Source organism: Neomonachus schauinslandi, chromosome 4, assembly GCF_002201575.2.
Source record: "Neomonachus schauinslandi chromosome 4, ASM220157v2, whole genome shotgun sequence".
Taxonomy (NCBI): Eukaryota; Metazoa; Chordata; class Mammalia; order Carnivora; family Phocidae; genus Neomonachus; species Neomonachus schauinslandi.
In genome coordinates this window covers 102,669,597-102,678,147 of record NC_058406.1, presented here as the reverse complement: position 1 = coordinate 102,678,147, position 8,551 = coordinate 102,669,597, and positions in this window count along the sequence as shown.

Below are 8,551 nucleotides of genomic sequence, written 5' to 3'. Positions count from 1 at the left end.
ACATACCATTCTTTTCTTATCCTTAGGTAACTATTATAATCTATCATGAGGATGTAAATTATAGTATGCTGGTGAAGGGCTTTGGCAAATTTAATGGGGGAAACTACTAGGTTATTAATGTCTGGAGGGCTCAGATTATATCTTTGCACATTAAAGGATTAGATAATTTTTTTTAAAGTAGGCAAATACTTAAGATGCAATCTGTTTTCAAGCACTTTGGAAGAATCATTTTAATGATCAACAATTAATATACTAATTCAGGGGCGCCTGGGTGGCTCAGTCGTTAAGCGTCTGCCTTCGGCTCAGGTCATGATCCCAGGGTTCTGGGATCGAGCCCCACATCGGGCTCCCTGCTCGGCGGGAAGCCTGCTTCTCCCTCTCCCACTCCCCCGCTTGTGTTCCCTCTCTCGCTATGTCTCTCTCTGTCAAATAAATAAATAAAATCTTTTAAAAAAAAATACTAATTCAAATTATTTTTACCTGGTCATTAGCAATTTGGCCAGAACCTTTTGGGGGCAAATAATTAAGTCAACCTGAATAAAATAACCAAACTGCATCTCTTTTAAAATATTCCATTACTGGGGTACCTGGGTGGCTCAGTCAATAAATGCTGGGTGTGGAGCCTACTTAAAAAAAAAAAATTCCATTACTGATATTTTTATCTAATTCAGATTGAACTTTGTCCCAACTGCTCTAGAAGAGTAGACAGATTCTGAAGATGCAGCAAGAACTTTAAATTTGGGGGCGCCTAGGTGGCTCAGTTAAACCACCCACTCTTGATTTCAGCTCAGGTCATGATCTCAGGGTTGTGAGATGGAGCCCCACAACAGGCCCGATGCTGGGCATGGAGCCTGCTTAAGATTCTCTCTCTTTCCCTCTCCCTCTGCCCCTCCCCCTCTAAAAAAATAAATACATAAATTTTAATCAGTTCATGACTATGACATGAAAAATGTGTGGGATGATGTAATTAGTTGATCTTAAAATGAACTTAAACTGATTTGATTATCTTTGGTTCCCTCTCCATAAAGAGCATTTTATTTTTTTAAAGATATTTATTTATCCATTTGAGAGGGCAAGTGTGCAAGTTGGGGGAGGGGAGGAGGAGAAGGGAAAGGAAGAGGGAAGGAATCCCAAACAGACTTGGCACTGAGTATGGAGCCTGACTTGGAGCTCAATCTCACGACCCTGAGAACATGACCTGAGCCGAAACCAAGAGTCAGATGCTCAACCAACTGAGCCACCCAGGTGACCCCATAGAGAACATTTTAAAGAAGAAGAATTGCTAACTGTAAAAACATGAACATAATATATGACTACCATCAAAAGTGTAGAGAAACATTGTAATTAAAAAGTATTTAGTCAAGGGGTGCCTGGCTGCATGGGATTTTGATCTCCGGGTTGTGAGCTCAAGTCCCATGTTGGCCGTAGGGCTTACTTAAAAAAAAAGAAGAAAAATGAAAGTATTTATTAAAAAAATATTTAATTGATTATTCTTTAGTTTTTATTTTGCCCACAATTTTTTAAGCACTGTAAATGGAACAAAAACATAGGTGGGTTTTAACTTTTGTAAGTCTGATGAAGCCTATAAACACTTGCTTAAAATAATGTTTTTAAATACATAAAATAAAATATATAGGAATACAAAGGAAACCAACTTTATTGAAATGCAGTTATTAAAATGTTAAAATATAGGGGCACCTGGGTGGCTCAGTTGGTTAGGTGTCTGCCTTCAGCTCAGGTTATGATTCCAGCATCCTAGGATCAAGCACTGAGTCTGGCTCCCTGCTGAGCAGGGAGCCTGCTTCTCCCTCTCCCTCTGCCTGCCACTCCCCTTACTTGTGCTCTCTCTCCCTCTCTCTGTGTCAAATAAATAAACAAAGTCTTAAAAAAAATGTTAAAATATATATCTGTGCCACAGTAATACATATGCTTCTTCATAACAAGAATTAATAACTATCTTAAATTTGAAGTAGTGATGAGTATAAATGATATTTGACAGGTATCTGCAGAAACTATAATGTTATATATAAAAAATATCTGACTTTTCTTTTGGTGATAAAGTTACAAGTATTGCTAATATTATTGTTTTATGGACTATATTCAGAATTGAAGGAAATGATAACTTTTAGTTACAGGTTAGTGAAAATAAAGATGTAATTTTTTTCCCACACAAATTCTCTGAATTCTATCCATGGACCCTGGATGCCAGGTGAAGAACCCTTAAACTAAATAAACAGAGTAATGAAATATTTAACAAAGATCTGTATTCTATGTGCAACATAAAGGGAAATTTTTAGCAATAAGTAATTTCAAACCTTCAGAAATAAATAGCTTTTTTAAAAAATTAAGTTTAAAGCAAAAAGGAAAAGAATAAACTTATTCTGGAACCTATATATAGGGATGATTTGAAGAAAATAAAAAGGATACTAGCTAGAAAGTACTACAGTAAGTACATATGTGAGGTGATATAAAACCTTGGACAACTTTAGCAGCTGTGAAAAAAGAAAAAGAAAACAAACAAACAAGGAGCAAATTTGGAAGTCATTATAGAGTAAAAGTTGACAAATCTTTTAACTGGACAATAAAGGTAAAGAAACAAGGATTTAAACATTGCAGAACTAGGAGTCCACTGGACAATGCCACTATGAACATATAAGAAAAATATGAAGACAGAGATGTATTTCCTCAAATAAAATTATTCTTTTCTTATTGTTCTAGATGAGAATCTTTTTTTTTTTAATTTTATTTATTTATTTGACAGAGAGAGACACAGCGAGTGAGGGAACACAAGCAGGGGGAGTGGGAGAGGGAGAAGCAGGCTTCCCGCTAAGCAGGGAGCCTGATGTGGGGCTCGATCCCAGGACCCTGGGATCATGACCTGAGCTGAAGGCAAATGCCTAACGACTGAGCCACCCAGGCCATCCCTCTAAATGAGAATCTTGATGATGCTTCAAATATTCACACTCTAAGTTACCAGAGAGACTATATAAATCAGAACAGGTCCATCTTCTTAAAAATGAAAGCAATCCTTAGAGGACATAACTACTCTAGGGCGCCTGGATGGCACAGTTGGTTAGGTGTCCAACTCTTGGTTTTGGCTCAGGTCGTGATCTCTAGGTTGCTATCTCAGGGTCATGAGATTACCCGCCTGAGGCATTCAGCAGAGTCTGCTTAAGAGTCTCTCCCTCTGTTCCTCCTCCGCCCCCACACTCTTTCTCTCAAATAAATAAATCTTTAAGAAAAAAAAAGAAACATAACGACTCAAGATGAATCAATGTATCTTTGCTGATGCCTGCCCCCCTCCCCAACCTTCAATTTGTTCTCCACCCAACAGCCGAAGCAATCATTTACAAACATAAATTTCATAATATCTTTCCCAATTGTAAGCATTCAGTAGCTCCCATGACACTTGAAATAAAACACAAATTCCTTAACATTGACTATTAAATTCCGCATATCCTGGCTTTCCTATCTCATCTGGAGTCAGTTTTCCTCATTTGCTATGTGCTAATCCATACTGGCCTTCCTTCAGTTTTTGAAGCACTTCTTATGTTAGGACCTTTGCAAGTGTTGTTCTCTCTACCCAGGATACTTTCCCGCCACACTCTTCCAATAACTTCTACTCAGCCTTGTGGTTGTAACTCAAATGTCATTTCCTTAGAGAGGCCTTCCATGACCCACCTTCTCCTGTAAATTGTTTCTTTTCCTTTGACTCTCATTGAATCCAATGCTTTTCTTTCAAACCTTGTACCAAATTATAATTATATATGTATTTATATACTTATTTGTATAACATCTCTCTCCTTCATTAGATCATAGGCTCAACTAGGGCAGAAATCATGACTCTTGTTTACTTACCACTTTGTACTTAGAACATAGCACAGTGCCTACCTGAAAGTACTCTGTCACCATTTATTGAAAGAAAAAAATACACGAGTGATGGATGAATGCAAATGAATGACCAGCACATTATAAGAGTTAGAAATAAAACTATGTCCTAATAGTTCTTTCACAGTAATGGAAATCTAACACTTGTAGAAACTATTTTAAAACTTCTATTAAAATTTAAAGGAACCTATCATTCAAAACTTTCTTTTCCTTCTTCCGTCTCTTTCCTACCCCTCCTAGGCCTATACTTTGATCTGGATTTTGCTCCTCTTCCTTTCTACTTCACTGAGATAAAGATAATCCTCTTCCTTTCTACTTCACTGAGATTGCTTTAATAAAACAGTAAGCTAAAATTTTATAATATTCAGGTAGCTATCAGTTCCTGAGATTACTTACTTGTTTAATTTTTTTTTAGTACAGCTAATATATTCACATGGCTCAAAAATCAAAAAGGATTGCAGGGGAGGAAAAAAAATCTTTTTCCTACTACCCTCCTAGATTCTGTCGCTGGAGCCAGGTAAATTGGACTGACAAAAGGTAGATTAACAATAGAAAAGCATACATATTTAATATAAGTTTTACATGACACGGGAGCCTTCATAAGGAAATGAAGACCACAAAAAATAAACTTGACTTTTGGGGCGCCTGGGTGGCTCAGTCGTTAGGCGTCTGCCTTCGGCTCAGGTCATGATCCCAGGGTACTGGGATCGAGCCCTGCATCAGGCTCTCTGCTCGGCGGGAAGCCTGCTTCTCCCTCTCCCACTCCCCCTGCTTGTGTTCCCTCTTCCGCTGTGTTTCTCTCTGTCAAATAAATAAAATCTTTAAAAATAAATAAATAAACTTGACTTTTTATACTACATTTGATGAAGAATGGAAAGTCCTGGGGACACCTGGGTGGTTCAGTCAGTTAAGCGTCTGACTTCGGCTCAGGTCATGATCCCAGGGTCCTGTGATCGAGCCCCACATTGGGCTCCCAGCTCAGTGCAGAGCCTGCTTCTCCCTCTCCCTCTGTTGCTCCCCCTCCTTGTGCTCTCTGTCTGTCAAATAAATAAATAAAATCTTAAAAAAAAAATCTATTAAAAAAAGAAAAAGGCACAGCAATGCAAAACAAAACCAAAAAAAACAATGTAAAAACATGGTACTTGTTTACAATATGAGAGCTGAAACAAGAAGGCTGAACATCATGTTGTTCAACCTCTGTTGGGAATGTGTATGTAGAAAGACGCAAAATTTTTTTTGCCACTCTGCACATGTCTGCAAATGAATTCAAAAGCACTATTTTGAATTGCTTTTATTTTTTTTTAAATTTAGTCTCCATTTATTTGACAGATTGGCACCTTGTAAATATGTCACTTTTCATAATTGGGCTGTCAGAACTACCACTTGGGCTCACATAAATGGGCTGCTCAAATAGTTACCTACTGGCATTTTCTTTCTGCTCAGATATGTGCTGGCTTATTGGTCCAGAACTCTAATGTGTCCTCATGATATTGGGGTATTCCATGTAGTCCAGTAGAAGAGCTCCATTCCATGGATTTACTTTGTTGTGGTTGAATTGCTTTTTAATTTGGAAGTTACAAATTAATTTTAGTAACTGGGCAAATTCACTTTTATGAAGTCTATGAATAATGAAGATTGACTATATAAAACAGTGAAAAATTTCTATTCTACTCCTTTCCCCTAAAGGCTTAGATCCCTCCTCCTCAGAAGTAACCACAATTATGAGTTTCTTGTATATCTTTCTAGAATTTATTATGCATATAATGGCAACTTAAACATGCATGTATGTTACTTTTTATCATTATCATTTTATCATTAATAATTTTTTAAAAGATTTTTTATTAATTTATTTGACAGAGAGAAACACAGAGAGAGAGGGAACACAAGCAGCAGGGGGAGTGGGAGAGGGAGAAGCAGGCTTCCCGTGGAGCAGGGAGCCCAATGAGAGGCTCCATGCGGGGCTCAATGCGGGGCTCAATGCGGGGCTCGACGCGGGGCTCGATCCCAGGACCCCGGGATCATGACTTGAGCAAAAGGCAGACAGTTAACGACTGAGCCACCCAGGCGCCCCTTTTTTATCATTAATTTTGAAGGGGTCCGGACTATGTTCCAGTGGCATAAGGATTATTTTGAACTGAAGAAATTTGAAAATCAATGACTGTAGGAAGAGGCTTTTCCTCCATTCCTTTTATTTTCTTAAAAGCAAAGCTTCTCGAAAGAATTCAATTGGAGGCACCTGGGTGGCTCAGTCATTAAGCGTCTGCCTTCAGCTCAGGTCATGATCACAGGGTCCTGGGATCGAGCCCCGCGTCGGGCTCCCTGCTCCACGGGAAGCCTGCTTCTCCCTCTCCCACTCCCCCTGCTTGTGTTCCCTATCTCACTGTGTCTCTCTGTCAAATAAATAGAAAAGAAATCTTAAAAAAAAAAAAAGAATTCAATTGTCCTGAATCCCCTCCCAAGGAGTTTCACAACAGGGGATGATTAACTCCTGTTACCAAAGACAAGAAGTCAGCACAAGTCAGCCCCTGGATAAGAAATCACCTAAAGAGACATTGTCATAAAACTCTCATATATTCCACCTATTCTCCTAAGGGCCCATTCATTTTTCCTACAAGTCATATGTTCTCTCATAAGTTCCCCTCTGCTCCTCCCCTTCCCCTATTAAGATGGCTTATAAACTCCAAAATCTAACCACATCCTTGCACGTTTCTTTGTGAATGCCTGTGCATATATACATACTTAAATTTGTTTTTCCCTCTTGCTAATCTGTCTGTTGTGCATTTAAAATGCAGGCCCCCAAGTACAAAATCGAAAAGGATACAGGAAAAGATGTTCCTCCCCAACAATTTCAAAGAGCAAATGATAAATTGTACAAAAATCGATCCATAGTACATAGATACGTGTATTTGGGCAGCACTTGTGTAATATAACCAAGAATTTATCAATTTCTAGACAGCAAAAATGTTATGTTCTCTCAGTAAGTACCTAGTAGCTGTTATCAAACAATTCAGAGACACAATCAAAATGGTACTGTGATTAACACTATGCATAACTGAAGGCTGTTTGTTTTACAGTGAGTATCTGTAAAAGCCTAACATCCCATTCTCTTAACCAATTTTTTTTTTTAAGACTTTATTTATTTGTCAGAGAGAGCGCGAGCACAAGCAGGAGGAGGGGCAGGCAGAAGGAAAAGCTGAGCAAGGCAGGCAGGGGGAGAAGCTGAGCAGGGAGCCTGATATGGGACTCAGTCCCAGGACCCTGAGATCATGACCTGAGCTGAAGGCAGTTGCTTAACTGACTAAGCCACCCAGGCATCCCTTAACCAATTATTTTTAAAATCAGTAATACTTTTAAATCAATGATAATTCTTTTAGCTGTTTCTTTTAGTATTTACCTTCAGGTTTCTAATATATTTGTATTGCTCTTTTTAATGGTATCTACTTACTATTATGGTAATCGATGTTTTAGATGTCTTGCATCAACACCACCCTTTTCTCCACTCTCATTCTCAAAATATAGTCAGTGATATAGTTAGTTAAATCAGTAGTTACTGATTGTATTGAAGGAGTTCAGAACACAGCACCCAAAAACATGATGCTCCGGCATACTATTTTGAGTTAAAAGCACTTGAAAAATAGCAGCTGCGAGAAGGACATTCTGATTCTCCTTCCTTTTCTTAAAAGCAGGAGATAAAATTCCCATGTGAAAGATATCCTCCCTATTTCAGAAGGAAAGAGAAATTCATGTCACCAAGGGCATGAGGTCGAGGCCACGATAAATCTATACAAACCAACCTTGTTAACCTAACCCCTATCTTTCTAGTCACTGACTCATATAAATGCTCTAGCCCGAGCCCCTTTGCCTAGTCACATTTTCACAATTTACTATTCTTTGTCCAACTCAGTATATAAAGCATTCAACTCAATTGGGTCTTAACTTTTCTTGTGAAGACTCCCAAGTGCATGTAAAGAAGATATAGTTAAAATTTGTATGTTTTTTCCTGTTAATCTGTTTTCTGTTAGTTAAATTCTTAGGTCCAACCAGAGACCCTAAGAAACTAGAGGAGAAATTATTCATCCCCTACAGCATTATTCTGATTCTGTGATTCAAGATGAGCTATTTACTTTTTCATTTATTTTTTTGTTTTTTGATTGTTGTTAATAACTCAAAAGTAAATGTAATAAGAAGCACTGAATCATAAACCTAACGTGTCATTATTATGGTGTCCTGGCTCCCCCTCTGGCAAGGCTGAAATTGGTTGTGGTCTCAGGAAACCAAGTTTACCTGAATCCGTTTTCTCACCTCTAAAATAGGAGAAATACTTGTGTTTTCCTCCTAAAACAAAGGTCTTAGAAGAAGCAAAGTAGGAGTAAGATAGAAGAATAAGATAGTGAATTTTGAAAGCCCCTTGTAAACTTCAAATGTGAGAGAACTATAAAGCAAAATAATCACTAGACCAGGGGATTTCAGAATTTTTTACTGAAAACAAGGTTCTAGACTTCATTCCTCTCCTGATTGACTCTGGGCAAATCTTTTAATACTGGGGTGGCTGTTTTCTAACTGGTAATGCAGACATATCAAAGTTAATGAATAATTATGATATGTTTACACTGCTAACACAATTTATTCAGATGTATAACAATTTGTAAACAGCTTGTACTCT